The 21,077-nt window shown below is 37.4% G+C and overlaps 1 pseudogene; it reads right to left on the bottom strand.

The window, feature by feature from the left end:
• Window positions 1-4,747: 4,747 nt before the first annotated feature.
• On the bottom strand, window positions 4,748-5,666 carry LOC128935839 (pre-mRNA-splicing factor ISY1 homolog; annotated as a pseudogene).
• Window positions 5,667-21,077: the final 15,411 nt, after the last annotated feature.

The raw sequence follows: 21,077 nt of genomic DNA, 5'->3' as shown, positions 1-21,077 counted from the left end.
GAGGCATCTGAAACTACATTTTTTGGAGAATTTGGAAGTGTCCAAGGCTTTCAAAACATGCTTTTTAGCACATTCAGAAGTATTTTATACCTTTTGAATTTCTCTGGACATAATTTTGTGGATCTATTTTTACTAACTTTTCTAGATTTCTTTGGAACTGGAAAAATCCCATGATATTCTGTCATAATAGTCAAGCTTCAATTTGCTGTTTCTTAAAATACGAAATATACTTTGAAGATCTTCTGTGAGCTATTGACTTTTAAGTTCTTCTGTTACCTGTTGACACTTCATTTAGGAAATATGCCAGAGAAGCAACTGCTACCATAACTCTACAGACCTTGTATTTTCGTTCAACCATATATTTCCATTCAGCTACATAGCTGTGCAAAATCCTTAGCAATTTGAGAAATCCCTTTGTCTTCTCTATTCCTGCTAGATTTTTGAGTCCAGAATAATGAAATGTTATGAGTAGAAAGATTGGGGAGGATTTTTGTTGGTTTTTGGGTGTTATTTGTGTGTGTGAGAACAGCCTATGGCAAAATTAAATACAATACAAAAAAAGATCGAAGCATAAACAAAATCTCAAAACAGTTTTTTTATAATTTTGTACAGTAAAATCAGTACAAATGGCATTAGTAAAGCCTGCAAATGTGATCTTTAGTAACAATTACATTACAGTGCAAAACATAAGTATAATTTAGAAGCAAATGAGAGACCAAGTTGTCATATAACATTATCTTTTATTTTTCATGATTTTTTCTTCCTTCTTATAATTCCACCTTTCCAAAGTTCTCTTTTTAAACATTTTATCTGAGAAAGTGTGTATCCAAAGTAGTTCTTATCCAATATAACAGAAAAAATGAGAAGTGTGAAGTAAACTAAATATTCCTTTAGATAGAGTTTGTTATTTTTATGCAATGAAAATGTATTCAGATGTGAATTTCCAAAGGCTACTATTATTGCAGTACATTGGTAATGTTTTGGAGCGAAAAGGGGTGTTCCTTTTTTTTTATTTGATTGTTTCTAAATCTGTTTCCACACTTGTTTGTGCATTTTTCTCTGATATAACTGTGCACCTCTATTTCAAGCTTAGTTTAGTTAAAATCTGAAATGCATTGGATGATTGATTGGCTTGCTGGACTTAACTCTACCCTGAAAATTGGCATGACCTGACCTTGTAATGTTCTATCTCTCTGCCCTGTCATAGCGATTTGAATGAGACCCATATTTTAATAGCCATTTATAGTGCTCCCAAATGCCAAAGCTTGTCAGCTTGGCTATGGCCTTTACAATTATGAGTGGAATTGCTTCCTTGTGCTCAGGAATGGCTTTTATGCTATGCTGTAACCTGATATAGATTTTGCTGTATTTCCTTGCTTTTTAGAGCAAGAGTGAGAAAACACATATCACATCATCAATTATAACTTTATTCTTCTTCTATCCTTACCTCCTCCCACTTACACTTTATGGCTTGATTGTTAGGCTGTTGGTGTCTGGGCTTGTAGCAAAGTTAGGCGTTCCAGATTCTGCTTCTCCCTTTCTTGAGCACTAATATGGAGATTCTGTTTCTTCAGTGTCTTTCAGCACTAATATGGAGATTCTGTTTCTTCAGTGTTTTTCAGAAAGGTTTTATACCAGAATGAATAGCAAGCTGGGAAGGAAGCCCACCCATTTCCTTTGCTTTTGGAGGTACTGAGAGAAGACACTGAACGTAAATTTTAATTCTGGTTCCTTCCTATCAAGAAATTCTACCAAGAACTTCAGTTATAAGAAGGCTGAAAAGAATAATACTGCCACTAAGAAGTACTTGTACTACTAATATATCCTCTTTCCAGTGTCTTTTTTCCAGATGTATCCATTTTGCTGGCCTCAGTGAGAAGAGGCTGAGGCTGCCCCCTTGCTGGACACATCCAATTCCACCTGGCTTCAATGAGCCCAATGCAGGGCACAGCTGACCTTATCAGCAATGATAGTGGTGCCTCTGGGAAAATGTATTTAAGCAGAGGCAGAAAACACCACATGGGCAGAGGGAACAACAACAGAGGGGGCACAAAAGTCAAAGGAGGCGTCAGTACTCCATGGGAGGTTAGGTTTCCTTGTGGCCTGTGGGTGACCTGCACCACAGCACGTTTATCCTTACACTTAGTCCAGCTTTCTTTTCAATGAGAAAATACCAGCGTGAGCCAACCTGGAGTATTCTACTACATACATGTGTTTAATGAACATGATTGAAAAGCATGAGAAAGAACAGGAATTTTGTGGGATCTGAAAGTAAAAAATTATAAAAAGTGAGTAGTGAAAAGCCTGAAAATTCCCAGTGTTCAAAGCAACAAAAATAATGGAGTGAAATGCTAGCTCTGGTTGTCATGCAATCATTATCAGCTCTCTGTGGGTGTTGTGTGAAGCTCCAGGAAGCTGGATCCCATTCTGAAAATTCCAGACATGCTGAGGCAGTGTGCATGCAACAGGTCCAGTTTGTACTGGGTGAATTAGTTAATCAGCAGGAGATGCCTTGCACACAGAGTCAACTGGGAAGAAACTCAACTATCAGGTTTTCTGAAGAAAACTTTCTTTGAAATTCTCCCACTATTGTGTTAGAATTATTGTGTCTTTGTGTTACTGACCTTCTAGGAGTCCACATAATGTGTCCTCTGACTTGTGTTTGAGCTTAATCTTGAAAATAAGGCTGATTACTTGTATTTGTATCAGTTCTGAGCTAGGATGAGTATAGCTTCTGCTGAAATGATGCATATCTTTCAGCATTTGCTATTTCCCCATTCTGCCATGGTATTTACTGCACTGTTTATTTCTCTCCAGGTCACATTAGAATGAAATGTGCTGTCGTCAGAAGCCATGAAGTGCATCATAAAATGCCACATGTTGGCCCTACCAGTAATAGATGCAACTCCAGGACTTCAGCAAGGTGTCCTTGCTCAGACCAAAGTTGGTGCCTTGAAATATTAAGAAGAATTGTTTCATAAAAAATTATATCAAAAAGGAAGACAGTGACTCATAAATAATTCCAAATTAAAATAAAAGGGTTCCAGTAAGCCTCTCTGTAATACCTCTGGACCCAATTTCTTGAAAAATTCAAGAAATATAGCTATAGGTAACCAAACAGATACTAGATTTTGGTTTCTACAGTAAAACTATTTTCAGATCAGGGATATATATGAAAGCAAATATGTGAAAGTAAAGACTTCAAACCAAAACAGACAGAAGGTGTGATCTATTGAAAGTATAAGGCTATTACTTAATTTCAGGCTAAGATTACAGTTGTGGATGTATGAATTACAATAAGCTACTGGTAGTAAAAAAAATTTAAATAATGTAATTTAATTAAAATAGTTGCTTATCTCATGTAATTATATTAGCTAAAAACCTGGAAGTTGTTTTTTAAGAACTTATCATTGCTTCCAAAATATTTAAGAAAAAAACAGAAGCTGCAAATTTTTTACTGCAGGATCCTGTGGGTGATGATGACAGAAGCCCTCTTTTCAAGGGTTGTGACTTTCATGAGTGCCAAACCAAATTTATTTCAGTTAACATAAATTAAAGTAGATAATAAACCATGTGTAGAAGTGGATCTTGATGATAGACTGTGATTGCTGACTTACAAACCAATGCTCCAAAGTTTATTGTAGCTGTAATTCTGCAGGAAGAATGGCCAACTAACTGTTTAGGCTATTAACCTGCATGTGTGAAGTGCAAACGCTTCAGCAGAAGTCCTCTGCGAACACTTCAGGAGTGTACATAGGTTTACATTGTAAGGAAGAGATTATTTTTGAGAATGTTGGCATGGGCCATCTTGCCTTCTTGGCAAGGGTCACGGAGTAGGAAAGGAGCTGAAATGTGGTAGTCACAACTCATTTAATATCAGGACCACTTTCTGATGTAACATAATCCAATAAAATGTGGTATGACTCCACTGCTGTCTATTAAGGAGTTAGTGTGAAGGTTCCACAAGAACATGCGGAAATACTTGTATTAATAAACTGAATTAGATATGATAATGAGAATGTCTCCTCTGCATCTAACAGTATGATTTGTTGATCCAGATCCAAGGACAAACTTTATAGAAACATACACAAAAGGATTTCTACATAGAAATCTGCAGTATTTTATGGAGCAGGATTCTGTCAGAGATCACATTTTATACTCCTACTGTATAAAAATGGGCACTTTGGACAAGTTAATGAATGAATGATTAAAGACACTATTAAGTAGCAAAGCACAGTCATATTTTAACAGTACTTTTCTTGACCTCTTAGATGTAGAAAAAAGTTTTATTTAATAGAAAAAGTGAGTTTATTACCAGAAATGTTAACATTTTAGAGGGATGTCATCAATCTTGCTTTATAATCAACCATATTTGTCTTGACACTTCTATAAATTGTCCTGTTAATGCAAAAGTTTACGTTAGAAAAATACAATTAGAACACAGTTTTTAAAAGCATGAAATTTAAGTCCATAATAAAAGTAATAAAACTGTTAACACTGTATTGAATTTTTTTATTTACAACTCATTGTTTAATTTTTTAAATTATAGGAGAAATATATGGACTAAGATTACAAATATCAAATTTTATTAAAGTAAGAGGTTCATATTATGCAACCCAAACCTAGTAAGCTAAAAAATTATGCATTTTAGGTGTCCTAGTTTCTGTGGATTTATGTAATATTTGCCTGGATTTTCTTATATTTTTGTTAGTGTAGAGTGCTGTTTAAGTTGAAGTCATCTTCTCTCTTAAAGGAAAACAACTATATATCTTAAAATGTAGAAAAGTAATATTCGTACAAAAGCTTCCTCAGTCTGCTGTTGAGTTGGCACTGGAACATGTGCAATAAATTTCTGTTGGCCATCTTCACCTTCTCTCTCCTTGCCACCTTCCTCATCAGCCCCTTCTTCATGGGTACCATTGATGTTTTCTTCCTGCACCTCCTCACCTCTTGCAAGTCATCCTTCTCTCTCCATCTTCCATTTTTCCACTGATTCTGCTATAACTTTCTTCTCATGTTCCTGCTCCACGGACTCCAGAACCCCATCATCTTCATCCCTGTAGCCATAGTACTCAGTGTTGATGTCCTTCATAAGCTTAGCCCGGGTCTTCCGTGGGGGTGGCAGGGATTCCTTTCAAAAAGCTCTCTAACTCCTGGCAAGTCCTTTGCAGCCTCAAAGTGTTTGCAGCCTCTGTCTCCTGGAACTTCTTTCCCTTCATGATCTAACATTTTCAGGCCAATCCTAGCAAAGTCAGGACCTCCCAGCTCCTTTATTCTGTATTCCCAGTGTCCTTTCTCCCTCAGAACCTTGTTAATTTCATCATTCAGGTCTCAAATTCTGAATTCAAGCAATGCAGCATTTTGGATCTGTGCCACTTCCGTAGAAATCTCCCCAATGATCTATCCTCCTCTATTCCTCAGCTTTGGGCAGGTCATTACACTCTGATGCAAGCAAAGGCTCCTTGGCTTTTCCTTCCTCAAGCCCCACCAAATGCGCTGTACACACAGAAGCTCCACATCCCAAAACTGAACCCGGCTCTGCTCCAGAAGTGTGCCAGTGAAACCCTCCTGGCACAGAGTAAGGAGGCAAAAGGCACTTTTAGGATTGTAGCATTGCACCATACCTTTATAACTGGATGATTCTGCACAGAGACAAAGCTACCCATTTATTCGGTGGGGCTTTTATTTTTCAGGTTTTTCAGCTTCTCTGGCTTTTTGTTTCACACAGCTCTTTGGCTGTATTTCCCTCACAGCTCTGGCTGTATTTTTGCGGCTTTTTGCTGCTGGGTCGGGCTCACATCTGGTCTTTTCCAGCTGTTAGCTGTGGGGACAGGGTCTGCATGCACTGTCCTCTGTCTCCCTCCACTCTGCCTGCAGGAACTGGCTGCTGTCCTCACACTGACTCACCACAGGTGACAGGAGAGGTGGATCAGAGACAGAGATGACACACACCCCAGAATTCTCATGTAACAGCAGTGTATTTTATTCTTCCTACCTCCTTAAACAGGAGAATTTGAATCTTCTGGTCCAGACAGCTCATTGGTCTGGCTTAAACACAGCTCCTGTGCCAGTGAGATACCTGCAGCTTAGGGTGGAATGTGACTCGGTGAAGTCCCTGTAGGCATTAAAATCCATCCCATCATAGCTCAGCCCAGGGGCTGGTTTATGGAACCAGGCTGGGTTTCTTGTTTATAATCAAATTAATTTCCTAGTACAAGCTAGCTCCTACTGTAACATGCGCCTTTATCCACATTCCAGGCTGTATGTTTTCTGTCCCACACCACAGGACAAGTGTACCAATGGAAAAGCAGTGGTTGTTAATTTTCTAAAGAGTAAAAACACTGCTCATCATCAGTCAGTTTCTTCAATACATATGGTGTTAACCAGAACTCGGTGATCCTCCCTACAGGAGGTGCTCTCACCAAAATACCTTTGCTCCAAACCTGGCCTGACTAAAGAGTACCATCTTGGATATGATTACTTTCTGTGGTTGAGATGGGCATACACAAGAAATGGGAAAATTATTTGAATAACTTATAGTAATTTCAAAAAGCCTGCCAGTTTGGAGTCTAAACCACATTTTCTAATGTTGAATGAAACCCTGCTATAGACCTACACACACACACACAAATCCCCTTTGATTGCAGTCAACTTTGAATGTGACCTTAACCCCACAGAGATGAGTATTTCAATGTATAAACTTCAGCAAGCTGAAAACAGTTAAAATATTTTCCCAGAAACATTTTCTATGAACTGTAGTAATCAAAAGGTTTCCTCTGACTTGCTATGTAGTGAATTTCCTATCTCAAAATAAAAGCAAAATTTAGCTGAATCATGCACTATTAAACATGAACAATTTATTTTTTCCCTTGTGGTCTTAAAGCAGGACCAGTATCCTAAGATTGCTTTTATACAGTATTAAGACTTTACCTTCCTTTAAAATAAATAGAATGCTGATATCTTAGCTACATAATATAAATGTAGGATTTTCTCTTTTATTTTTTTGGTCCACAAATGTGTTTCATTAAATGCTATTGTTCGGGCTATACATATATATATTGCTGGCTAGCACTCATTGTCATAGTATACTTATATTTTTAATTTAACTATATTTTATAATTTTAGACATAGAGATTCAATACTGAATAAGTTTTATTTTAACATCATCCTTTCCCCTTTCCTCCCCTACTTTTTTTCTAGTGAGTTTGCACTTTCAGGACTTATGCTTCTAAAATGGTATACAGCTTCAAATCCTGGAAAAGTCAATGCCAGTCTGCAAGTCATTTTAACTTCTCTCTGACTTAGAGCATGTGTCAGTGCCACAGTGAAGGCTGAACCCAAAAAACAAACAGCAAGGGTAGCATGTGCTTGATGAAATTTACTTTAGTCTCCTTGCTATTCTCTAGGAGGGCCACTTACCCACAGAATGTGAACCTTTCAGTATGGAAGGGAAATACAAGGTTTGCTTTCCCACCATATCATGGTGGAATACATATGATACAGTTCTGGCTGCCAGAAATTGTAGTCTCTTCAAAAGAAGCAAGTGGTTCATATTGTGGCTGCTTTCAGGGATCTATAGTTTCCTTTGCTGATTGAGAAATGGCTCTAAAAAATTGCCAGTACTACAGGCTGTAAAGCCCCATCCAGAGAGCTGCCAAGTGTCTTCCTTTGCTGCTGAATCCATTATTGTTGAGGCACATTTAACATGTCCTTGGCTGTGCTTGCAGCCACGAATCACTTGGGAAAAGTCTTTCTGAGTGGTCAACAACTCTCCTTAATTTACCAGAACTGCTTGGACACCCTGCTAATCTTATTTAACACACATTGAAAAGTTACTGACTTTTCTGACTTGCTCAAGATTTCTCATTCGTATGTTATTCAACCTATGTTCATTTATCTTGTTAAACATTACATTTCAGTAAGCAAACTTCTCAGTTCTGGTGTCTTTATTATTTCCTATGTATATCTCTATTTTATTCTTCCTTTCCTAGTATCTTGTGTTGTAATTTTTTGTTGTCTGTCTCATATCAAAATATATTCCTGTTTTTTTTTCAATTCATTGAACCATGTCTTTATTCATCAAAAAATGAAGTTTTGTATTCTTTTTCCAGGTTCTATTTCCCCAGCCTTTTACCTACTCTCTTCATTTTTTTTCTTATTTCTTCTGCTCTATATATTTATCACATCTTCTTTGCTGCTGACATACCCACAGACTATCTCACATTTGCTCATCTAGGCATGTTCTCATGAAGCTTATCTCCTTCTGCCACTCTCAGTGTAAATACTCTTACCTTCCTGCCAGTGCCTTCTTTTTTTGCACACATTTTGAAATTCAGTCCAGTAGCTCCTTACATACAAAGATAAGCTACAAAAATGTTGCTAAAATTAAAAAAAAAAAAAGGGAAAAAAATCCGCAAGCCCAAGAGAAATCACTTTTTGGCAGGTTTTGTACCATCTTAGGGTTCTATCCTGTGCATTTTTGCCATTAGCATTCTTTTCTGAACAGTAAAAAAGAACAGTGTCAGATGGAAACATAGCAGAAACTTCAACACTTAAAAAAAAGGACTAATTAGAATAAAATGAGAAGTGTGAACTATTTTTATTAACCAATTGGGCAGTTTTATGCACAAGTGAATTGACTAGATAATGGAAATATGGTCAGTCTCATGCAAGTGGAACACAACAAAGTGAGAGGCATTGAGTTACTTGAGGGAATGATCAGCAGAGGTGGAGAGGACAGACAGAACAAAAGAGTAGGGAAAAAATCAGCTGAAGTGGGAACAGGAATGGTAGAATGCCTTGTATATGATAACAAAAAGGTGTTGGATATTAGGCCTGTTATACTAACAATTATTTGTGTAAGTTATCTTTTGAATATAGTATTGTATTAAACAATAGAATATGTAGCTGCAGTTTGATGCAGCTATCAAAAACCACTGAAGTGGTCTTTGAGGTATTTCAAATATTCCAAGGAATACTTTTCCAAGTGTTTTATTATATGTAAGGAATAATTTACAGAAGGGATATAGATATCTTACCAAACTACTGTACACAAATCTGATCAGCCAAGTTGAAGAAGGATAATTAAAGTATAGAAACAACAGATTGACCGATGCAGCTGAAAGCATCTCTCTTGTTAGAACATGCTAAAAGGGCTTGTCCTGCTAAATCTTCAGGGAAGGCTGAAATAAAACATGATCACTCTTTTCCCATAAGAATTTTAAGGCCCATATATCTGGGCAGTGTGAGGGTAGAGAAATAAAAGGGTCACACTTGTACGAAAACAAATGGCACATACTGATCAACAATAAATACATGGTAGAAGTATTACTGTATTTTAATTACTGCTGTAAAAAGAAGTAGAAAGGCTTAGAAGCAATTGATTTTAAGATGAAATTTGCTATATTTCTGCACAGGTTTTTGTGACATGATAGGGAGCAGTATTTGCTGAGCTGCGATGTCCTGTCCAATTCAATATCCTCAAGGGTTGTGCAAGCTAATGCAATACTGATTCTTCACCCTAAACTCGTAGATTTATTTTTCTTACTGCAGATCAGAGCCATGCCAGATTAGCTCCAACTGCTCATCCAGTTTGTATTGCAACACCAGTTTATTGAGGCAAAAACTGAAGTGTGAACTTTTAACATGGTCTGTTGTTCAAATGCATTATATCTTAAACATAATGGTCACTGTCTTATTGAGCAAAGTAGGATATTTATACTGGCCTGTATAGGCAGCATATTTTGACATTTGCTCAAACCTTGCCTTCTGTAGAAAACTGTAGTGGGGGAAAAGTAACATGAAAACAATTTAGTCTCAGAGTCTTTGGAGTTTTGGTTGATCTTTTTCTGTCTCTACAGAGACATCAAATCCAAACAACATCATCAGGAAATGCAGTGATGGAAGCATTACATACCTCAAAAAATCCATTGATTACCTATCTTTTCTTATAGTTGCAGCCATATAAACAAAATGCTAATGAAATTCAATATTAATCTATGTTGAAATATTTGAGGATAAACAGTTGTATATTCTTAAATATTTAGATACACTTAATTCTTCTTAATAAATTCCTACATTCTGAGAACTTTGGTAAATCATTTAAGATCCTCAAAACTGCAAATGAAAAATAAAGATGTGTAATTTTTTTCAGTGGTTACAATATTGTTTTGGCAAGTGGAAAATTCAAACCAGAAGTTGCTAGCTAGCTGCCCAGTACAGGAGAGTTCTCAAATTTGAGAGATGCTGCTGGATAGGATGAATCTCTCAGTGAATGAAAGTATAATGAATATATGAATACTCATAACTACTAAAAAAATTAGTGAAATTACTCTTTTTCACTGTAGAATTCTAATTTTGCAATAGAATTTTTTCTTCATTTTGTTCAAAAATATTTCTGTTTGTAGTTCTGAAAAGAGATATTTCTTCATACAGTCAATTCTTAGAACACCATGAATATGAGAGGAAACATTCTTTTTATAAAGGAAAGGAAACATGCATGTGCCATTTCAAGGGGATATTTGCTTGCACTTGCCACATCTTATCCAGATATGGATGCTGTGAGAGAACCTTTTTGGACCATTTGCATTGCTACCTTTCTCCAGGGGTAACACAGTTAACATTCTACTAGTGTAATGTGCTGGTCCTTTTTGTTTGAGATTCATTGTCAGAGAGTGGTGTGAAATCTTTCTGAATATTTCAATTGCAGACAAGTAAAATATTTTTAAGCCATGTGAGTACTTCATAGAACATTAGGAGATAGAGTATTTACACCATGTATTTGAGTAAAAAGAATTTGTTGGGACTCTTTAGTGTATTGAACTGCCTGCAATTCCTGTCTGGGCATAATATTTCCTTTTCCAAAACCCCTTAATATTTCTGTCTCTCTTGTAATCTTGTAGGATTTTGTCTTCTGCTAATGTGGCCTGATTTGCATCGCACCTATAAATTGCAGTTAAGCAGCAACACTTCAGAGCAGAATTGGAAATGGCATTTTATCACTTCTGCAGTTGTGTATTGTAAGGTCAAGGTTGGAGTGTGCCCAAGGGAAAAAGCATTTGCCACTCACGCTTTGTTTTCTTTGTGACCATGTAAAAGGACTTCTCTCCAGAGATATAATTAAAGCAATTTACACAGACACTAAATCTGTGCACGTGGAACTGGTACAATGAAGAATAAAGCTACAAAGAGAACAAGGCAAACCTTTGGATTTTTGTCTGATTTCTTTACCCTATGGGGACACCTTCCATTACCCAAGGCTGGGGAGAAATAAGAAATTCAGGTCCTGTCTACCTTTTAGTTTTGTCAACCATAATTGGAATTTGGAAGAATAGGCAGCACTGTAGTTAGAAACCATTTGTCAGGAAGTGCGTTTGTAACCAAAGTATAAACCATAGAGGTCAACTGTTGATCTCTGTCAAAAGGCAGCAAAATAGAATTCAGAGCCTTGAGCTAAAATATTAATCTTTCCCTTTTTGGTTTCCTAGAACCTCCTAAATCTGTGTAATAACTTAAAATAATAAGAACTTTTTAAATCAACACCACAACATTTTAGCAAGCTAAGAGATTTTTTTCTAACTGCCTAAAATATTAAATGAAGAAAACTTCATGGAGATATGTGACTTCCACATCTGAAGGCTTGTTAAATCAAAAAAGAAGCAACACTTGTGTGCATTCACATTGCATCAATAAATGTACAACAAAATAAAAGAGAACAAAGCTCATTACAAAACATGCAGATGCCATTCTAAATGCTTTGAACAATACTATGATTCCTGGACTTTTTGCAGCTTGAAGAAAACTGGTTATCTACTGTATAATAACAAATGCTGAAATGACATATTCATTTCTGTACACTTCATCATGATAAAACATTCAGAACACAGACTTACAGCTAAGGAAAACCAAATCCTCTCAGTGGAGAGAAGATGTGGCCTTTTAAACTACAATTAGTATTATCTTTAAGAGCCAAACAACATTACAAATTATCTACCTTTGATATATGATCCATCTTGTATTTTAAAGAACTATTTGTTATTTACTGAATTTGGTCTGCTGATGAAAAATATAATTATGCCAAGAAGTTGCATAATTAGCTACAACTATCTGTTCTTGTAATGTTCTCTACAATGGCAAAACATATATTAGTGGAAAAAATAAATTAACTATAAAGTGCTCAATTGACAAAACTGGCAATAAAAATTAGAACCATTCTACACTTCTCAAAGCTGGATGGCCTGCTTTTTTTGTATGGGTGAGAGAGTTGTGACAACTGCCTAGTGCTAAAGTAATGTAAATAAATAGAAAAGACCACACTGGGTAAGTTAAAATAGATCCTAAAAAAATCATATTGGATATGCTCTCTGGATCACTGAATGATAGTGCTCTGCCTGCATCAGCAGAGAGTACCAGTTGCAAGAAATGGTATAGACAATTACAGAAAAAAAGTGCTTAGAAAGACATTCTCTTTGTATCATATTTAATTAGTCATTGGTTTATGCCCTGAGGTATAAAGGCTTGAATTCCAATTATTTTATCCTTCTTAATATTCACGGTTGTCATTATTCTCTGTCTTCATATCAAAGGGAATCTTTCTGGTATTTTACCGAGTTAATATGCATCTTCAGCCATCTGCCTTGTGTTGACTATTAACTTCTGATAATGAGTGCCATTGCTGAATTATGCACTTGGAAAAAAGCACTTTCATTTATTGCTCTTAGAAATGGCTGTAGTTCAAATGAATATCCCCTTTTCTTAAATTAAGAAATTACATAGGCAAAACCAACCTTACTTTTCTACCTTTATGAAGTTCCTTCTAATTATTTTGCAGCCATGTCTGAATGCAGTAGATTTTAACTTTTCCAACAGATAGTCAGTTTCACTATTTGTGTCTTACTTTTTTCATGTCTGCCACATTTTTCCTGAAATCCTAGCCTTGGAAGTGAATTTTTTACAAGTGGATATTCTCTGATTTATTCTGTGGTACTATAAAATTTTAAAGATTGGATGTCCTCCCATCTTTGTGTTTCCCAACTTTTTGTCTTTATCACTGGTAGGGGCTGATGAATCCTAGTCTGAAAGAGCCAAGGCTGCTGCACCTCTGTTCCCTCAGATCCAGCCAGGAGTGATTCTGAGCATGTTTTCCCAATGACTGACATGCAGGCACATGTAGTACACCTACACATGTGCAGTTCACTGGCCACACAGAGAGAAAAAACTAAGCAATCACACAAGCATTCAACAACACTAAAAGCCTCATCCTGTTTCCCTCTCTGGCTAATTAGAATAAAGGTTTATTAGCAGGAAATATAAGCATTTGTATATGTATATATATATATGTACAATGTGTATGTACAACATGCCCAATGATTACTTTGTCGGTGTTTCCCTGGATCCTTGCTCTTCTCAATTGTCTCGCACTCAGATGCAAATGCTCATGTACAAATGAGTCCCAGAAGATTCCCCAAGTCCCAGTGCCTCAGCAGTTTTCCTGAGCAAACCCTGGTGTTGGTAGTGCTGAACTCCTGCTGTCTCCCTGTGAGTGACACACCTGCCCTCCTGGCTCCTGGGTCACCTCTCTGTGCTCTGGCTGTTCGCAAGTGGTCACACTGTGATGCACACACCGTGATGTCTCCAGCTGCTGGCACCCCAAACACACAGGCCTGTGATGGGTGGTTTCACTCCAGCCCTGGCACTCAGACACAAACAAGCACCAGCAGAAAGAGCCCCTCCACTCAGGACAGCACTTAGAAAGGAAGTTTAATGAAAAGACACATCAGACTACTGATATAGTGCAGGGGGTGCTGATAAGGGCCAGCCTGTGTTAACCCTTTATCTTCCTGTATTCCTGTGCTTGTTCATACCAAAACCAGCTAGATACCTCTCTTTCTCCACCATTGGTTCATCCCTGAAACATCCCACAATAAGTCCTTTACAATCTCAAAATGCTTTTCCCTGCCATCCCATACGGCATGAAGGCACTTTTCCCTGGCTCATGGGGCCCTGATGGCTCTGATGGCTCATGGAAAATGGATTTGTAGATGGTGCAGTGTGGAGAGCTTTGTTCAGACAAGGCTTATAGAAAAAGGCCATGATCATATACAGCTGATTAAGAAGTAAAAGGCAGCTGTAAGCAGCAAGTTCTCAGGCTTTTTCCTTAAAAACAATAAACACTGTGTCCTTGGCTAAGTAATGAGAAAAACATGGTGGAAAACATGGAGTCCTTGAGGGTGCTCAATAACAAGTCAACAGCAGGATGAGGAAAACAAGTATTAGCCTCAACAAGAAACCACAGGTATTAACAACAAAGGAGGGGTTGGCATGTAATCTGTAACCAATGATGAGCTCAGGTTTTGCAATGTGTATGAGCTTAGTTAACACTACTATAAATGTGTGTAAGCTGGATCAATAAATCGGAGATCGATGCTCATCAATCGGATGTGTGCTCGTCTCCCTTCACTTTCATCAGTGCAGGGTGTTTGGGCTCCCCCACCCTTCCCTTTGAATGTAGAGAGATGAGACTTAACTTGCATAACCAACTAAGCACTACTTCACATGGAGCTCTGCTATCATGGAGCTGTCAGAAATGACACTGAAGTGTTTTTCTTAAGTTCTTTCCATTATTTACAACATGTCAGTAAGCATAAATAAACTAATTAAATTCTGAAAATCTGCCAGTCAGAAATGGAGTTACTAATACATATAGACAGATTTAGACACAGATTCAAAACTGCTCTAATAATCAAGACATCTGATAAGCCATCTACCGGATAAATTTGTTTCTGTGGTGTATATTTTAGCTCAGTTTAATTTTTATTAATGTGCATTAGACATCTATGTTTTAGTTCTGCTGCAACACCTAGACATTCTATCTCCAGATATTTAAAAAGATATGATTTCAGGAGACCTCCTCTAAACAAACAGAGCAACAAGGTAACAGTACCAAACAAGTTTCCCACATTTTATTTTGCATTAATATGATAGCAATTGCCTTATATAATTTTATATTTCTTTCAGGTAAATTTTATGTTTGTCATTTAATATTTTTTCTTGGTTTAAAAAGTATTATGAACATGTATAGCAGTAATTAGCCTTATTTCGCAAGACTTCAGTGGTCCAGATTAGCTTCTTTAACTGGCAATCACTATGCCCTTTGGTAATAAAAATTATGTTGGGAAATTTGGAACATCTGTAAGTACGTGAAAATGAATGAAAACAGGAAAGGAATTTGTATAAAAAAATCCCTTGTTTATATCCTAAGCATACACTGAAGGACAGAGGCTTGTTGCACTTAATCTACTGTAGGTATCAGATGTCCCACAGAGTAGCCTAGCTTATTTGGGGTTGATGGTTAGTGCTGTCAGAACTGGCTATTTTATAAAATGATGGGATTGTCAGAGTCTAAACTTAATTTTGTATGGTCTTGGAACAGACTGGCTGTAAGATTGTGAAAAGAAATAGAAAGCCCTATTCACAGGCTGTGAAAGTTTCATTTCTTTTGTGAAATTAGAGATTATTTTCTAGGAAAAAAGAAAAGTCAGTGTTGGCCTGGAAAGTGGCTTTTTCTACAGCATTTCTTTGAAGTACTTCCTATAAGGTCAAAATTATTAGCCTGAGAGGATTCCACTTACAGATGCAGTTAATGGCTAAAAAAATTGGGTTACCACTATGCAATATTATCTTTTAAAACAATTTTTCCACTCTAAAGGCTTGCTCTTACAATAGAGCACGGTGTCCATAGAAGGCATTTCTTATTTCTATTTATTTATTTGTAGTGAACAGTTAGCTCTTTTCTTGACACATATCATAAAACTTTAGTGTCAACAATCTTTGTATTGGTCATTCTTTATAGACCATAGGACATTCCTCTGGAACACTTCAGTAGAAGTGTTTCTTTAGTAGAAATTTTCAGTTAGCGGCATAAGGAAGAGTTTTCTGGATGGACAACAATAGATTGTCCAATTTGCACTTTTAAATGTATTTTTTGAAAATGCTCTCCCCCTAGAATTTATTTATTGTTATTACAGAGATCTAGTACTTTCTTGATTTCAGAACACAGGCATTTAACAATGTATTTATCAAGAGAAACTGTCACATGTTCTCCTAAATCTCCTCCCTATTCCATGATAAATTTATTCCCCTTAAAAAATTGATAGTCTTGTATGGATCAAAATGAAGCAAAAATATGACTTTTGTCTTGTTCTCTTGTCTGCCATGATTTTTAAACAGGTGGCATTTTGCCTTTGTCATCACTTGCTACAAAATGTACCTCAAAATGATTGTTCAACAGATGGTTTCATTGAAGTATGTGACTTACTTTTCTAGTCACTGGTACATAAGTTGTAATGGAAGAAGGGTTCTATGCAAGAGTTTAAAATTCCTCAGACTGAAACCTTCAAAGGTCATCTACATATGAAAAATGACTGAAACCAATAATGTGAACAAATTGATTAGCATGTTCAGTGATGGGTTTTTGGATCTATATGTTAATTTTCTTTGCCAAACATATTCTAAAAAGTAATATAGCAAAACAGACAACATGCTAGAACATCCCAGATGATCCTTAGACTTCCTAACATTATCTGTTGTGCTGTTAAAAGAGGTTTGTTTGCTCAGGCTTAGAAGATATTATTTGTACAGTTACTGACAAAGCAAATAAGCTGGAAGAGATACACTGTCTGAAGAGTACTGGAGTGTGCATCTCATCTTTTTATTCTTTGAAACAGTTGTACATACCAAGTGTGCTTATTTCCTGTGATCTGATTTTTCAGATCATATTTATTCATTGGGAAAGATGAAAGAAATGAAATATAAACTAGAAAGATATGCTAACCAATTAATGGGGATAATAAAGATGATGATGAGAAAAAACAAAGATATTTCTATGATGTTACACTTTTACATTAGTCTAAGTTATTTTTTAATGAGATCAGTGTCTTTAGAACTGAATTCCATGCAAGTGTTCAGTTGCTCTCACTGGGAGAAGAGTGAGCCCTGAGATGCTCCTTTGTGGTAAGGAGATAGTGATATTTTTATAATTTCATTTGGAATTGGGCAGAGTGTAAGGAACAAAGAGAAAAGTCTTTTATAATATAAAACACAGTGACAAGTTGAGGTGTTTTCAGCAGTTCAATAAGAAACATCTTAAAATGGCATGAAGAGTCTGAGGTCTGCTTATGTTTCTGTCAGGAACAGCTTTGTGTACCTATTTGGAAAGGGTAAGACAGTTGTTTAGTAGGAATCTTACAGGAACAAGCAGAAGTAGGGTGTCAGAAGAACTAAAGCTTGGTCTGAGAGTGATGTCACAAGCAGGAGAGTAAAACAGCCTAAGAAAGAGAAAAGAAAGAGAAAAGAGGGTATAGCTATTAAGGGTTGAATGAGTATTAACTGCAAGGGAAGCAAATGAAAAGACAGTAGAAAAAAACCAAAAGCATGATGGAATGGAATAAAAAAATGTAATAAAAATGCAGAAGCAGAGTTGTACTGAAGTATATGACATATGGGCATCCTGAGATATTTCAGAGGAGCATAGCTTAAGGATGCATTCTGCTTTGTGTCAGACTGTGCTGCATAACGGGGTTAGGGAACACCTTAGGGACAGTGCAGCAGCTTCTCTTCTGCCTCACCTGCCAGGCCATGACTGACATATGGAGTCCAGAGCAGGGAGGCAGCTGCAGCCCTCCCACGTGTGTGTGAGACAGGAGTGCCATGACAGAAAAATGTGAACATGGATTAATGGGTGAATTTAATGCTCTGGACCTGGGTATGAGTGAATTATTTAATTGCCACATACCTATCTCATAAAAGAAATTGTGCAGGATGTTAAAGGTACTCATATATAGAATTTAAGATAGCTGTCCAGTATGACATCTTAAATGGCAATATATCAGATCCTTTCATAAGTCAGAGTAGCAGACAGTGTCTCCACTGCTTGACTTCTGGCACTGAACCTGATGGAAAAGGCTGTGGTTGTTCCATTGCTGTGTTCTCCAGATGGGTGGCTAAAGCTGGACTGCCTTTTGGAACACAATGGTGCCAGGAGCTCTTGGGAGGATGCTAGTTGACACAAGTGATTTGGAGGCTGTGCTAATGTTTAGGATAATTGTAGGCCTGTGCCTATGCTCTGGAACTGTTGTGTTTACTTGGGAAGGTCTCTGATCCCAAGTTCATTCCAAGTTAGGGCACGGACATTGCATCATGGTGCTACCACAAATCAGGCTCAGAAGCCTGACTAGCAATTCTGGCAGCAATATTAATGTGCTGCTTGTGATTTTTATATCTTTCTTTTCAAGTACACTTGACTTTATTTCACCCTGAATTGTAACTGCAAGGATTTTCAGGGAAGATAGACATTGTCAGGGAAGAAAATGATGTTGAGCCTCAAGGGAGCACAATGAAACAGACACAGTGTGGGAAGGATCTGACCAGACTAGAGGGAGCAGTCAGTCCAAGAGAAAGTGCTCTGAGAGCCCAGGCTGTCACTTTATAAATACCTCAGAGAAACCAAACCAATGCTTCATCTTTTAGCAGTTTTGCTCTGACAACTATTTTCTTGGGCTCAGGAAGGCTGGTGCCACAGGAAATCCCCAGCACCAAACTAAATCTGCTCCTACTTTGCAGGTGAAAACATGAAAAACACCGAGCACATTGAAATATAAATGCTTTTTTTACGAGGTGTTGTTAGTTCTTTAAAAGCTGGGAATTTTACCCAGCAGCAGGTGTTGAGGCATCTGAGAACACATTTGCCCCTATGGTTTGTGCCCCAGAGCCAGGTGAGCACAGTTGGTGAAGAGGGGAGAGGCTCCAGGTGCTGTTTGGCCCAGTGAAAACATTCCCAGGGGCACTTTTTTCTTTATGCAAATATTGCTAGAGTTTCAACTTCTTTAACCAAAAGCAAACAATAAAGTGAAGGGAGACCTTCATGGAAGTGTAACCTGCACATGTACATATAATCACTTCTGGTGCCTGAAAGCTGAAAAGGCTTCTAGAATCTGTGATACTTTTATCACAATTCCAAAAATGTGACTTTTTAGTGTTTCTCTATTTAGTTAATGTGGTTATTTTCTCTTTCTTACTGAATAAATGTAAGAAGTGATCCTTGGATTTAACATTAATAACTTGGCTACTCATAATTAAACTGTTTTCTGTCACCCTCCATAAGGAAAGCATGTAAATTTACACAGGGAGTGGGGATGTGCTGGTTGTGTTGAAACATTTACCATTTATTTTACTATTGTCTTTTTTTTTTTTTGTGAGTTTACTTCTATATTGACTATATGAGAAATGTTCTTTAGGAATGATACTATAATAACATTTTTCTAGATCTTTTTTTAAACTTTCTTTTCTTGATTTTGTTCCCTTAATCAGGTTTAATAAGCCTGAACTATTTAACTACTGTGTCTAGTGAGTCTGTGATGTCTCTGAAGCTGAAACACAATGCATCAGAATACGCTTGTGAAATGATTGTCAGTTTCTAATTCTTCCTCATGTCTGCTGGCCTCTGTAGTTAGAGGACTCTAGACTTAACCACTGTTTTAAATTAAAATATTAGTAACTGTAATAACAAAATTATATTTTGTTAAGCAATAACATTCATTTACATAGGTATTAATTGCTTTATTTTTTCATCTTTCCCTCTTTTGTTGAGATGGCTTTTTCAGTGGTATGAATGATGCACTATAAATTTTCTAAGCTTCAAACAGACTTTCAAAAAAGAATTTAAATAGAAGTAAATCAGGAACCTCAGTCATTCACCAGGCAGCATTTTTCTTTGAGACTTGGAGAAGAAATACCAACATTTTGCTTAACTCTCTCCTGTAGTTGCACTGTTTTTAGACTACCTGTAAAACAAAGGATTTAATTCCTTGTAGGAGAGGATGCTTAAGGAAAAATAACTGGAAAAGAACAAAAAAGGGCATCCTGCCCCAGCATCCAGATCATTAATGAAGGCATTAAACTGGACCGGGCCATGTATTGACCCAAAGTTATAGGGGGATACAATACAGGAAAATAAAGGTGGTATAGAAAGCAGTCTTACCCCTTAAGGAGTTGCAGCTGAGCCAATTATTGGAGATTGGGAACAGGCCTGAGTTTAACAGGCCACAGCTGTAGCCAATGAGAAGAGTGTTATAAAAGAGTGGGTTGGGTTGGTGAGGGGAACTGGAGTCAGCTGGCTGCTGTGAGGATGAGGATGTGCTTGGAGGAGCTGCCTATGAGAACCATTGAAGTGGTATGAAACTCTAGCAATATGGAACCTTTGCCATATAATGATAATAGAACTCTTGAAATATAATAACACAAAGTATATTGATAGTTATGGCCTCCAACTAGATTTTGTGCTGCTTATCACCCCACTCTGGGGCTGGTGGTGTGATCTGTGGCCCATTCAGACAATTTTCAAACCACCTTGCTGTCTGCTCATTCAGCCCATTCTTCATCAGCTTCTCTATGAGGCTCTTATGGGACACTGTCAAAGGCCCCAGTGAAGACAAGGCAGACAATTACCATTGCTCTCTTCTCATCTTCTGAGCCAATCCTTTTGTCACAGATGTTTATCAGTGCTGGAAAGCATTACTCCCCATTGGTGAATCCATGCTAACTACTGCTAATGATTTTTTCTTCCTTCATGTACCTGAAATGTTAATTTCTGTTCCTCCCCACCAATTCTCTCTCAGCATATATAAAGAGCTCCTCTCACTGGCTTGTTCTCAGTGAGATGACACAGGCTGCCGATCGCCCTCCTGGCCTCTCCAGCTGCCCAAACCAGCCCTGTTCCCTGGCTGGGGACAGAAGAGCAGACATGGCTGGTGAGGCTCCTGCCCTGATGGATCCCCTGTCTGTGCAGCTGCCCTCCCCAGGGAGCTGCTGACCCTTGCTGAGCCAGGACACAGCTCTGCTTGGTGATTCTACAAGGATTTCTGGAAGGGATTTTGCTGCTATGGCTTTAGGCAAAAACTTTATTACTAGTTTTTGTTTTCACTGAGTTTGTTTTTCAAACTCTTGCTTAGCCTTCATAGTACTACTTTTTACATCTACACTGTCAAAATTTATCAGGCTTTTCATTTGCTTTATCTCCGTAC

The sequence above is a fragment of the Melozone crissalis genome, unplaced genomic scaffold (genome assembly GCF_028551555.1).
Source record: "Melozone crissalis strain CALT ecotype California unplaced genomic scaffold, PUWL_Pcris_2 ptg000004l_1, whole genome shotgun sequence".
In the NCBI taxonomy this organism is placed as follows: Eukaryota; Metazoa; Chordata; class Aves; order Passeriformes; family Passerellidae; genus Melozone; species Melozone crissalis.
Note: the sequence above shows the minus strand (reverse complement) of the source record. Positions and strands in the feature narration are given on the sequence as shown.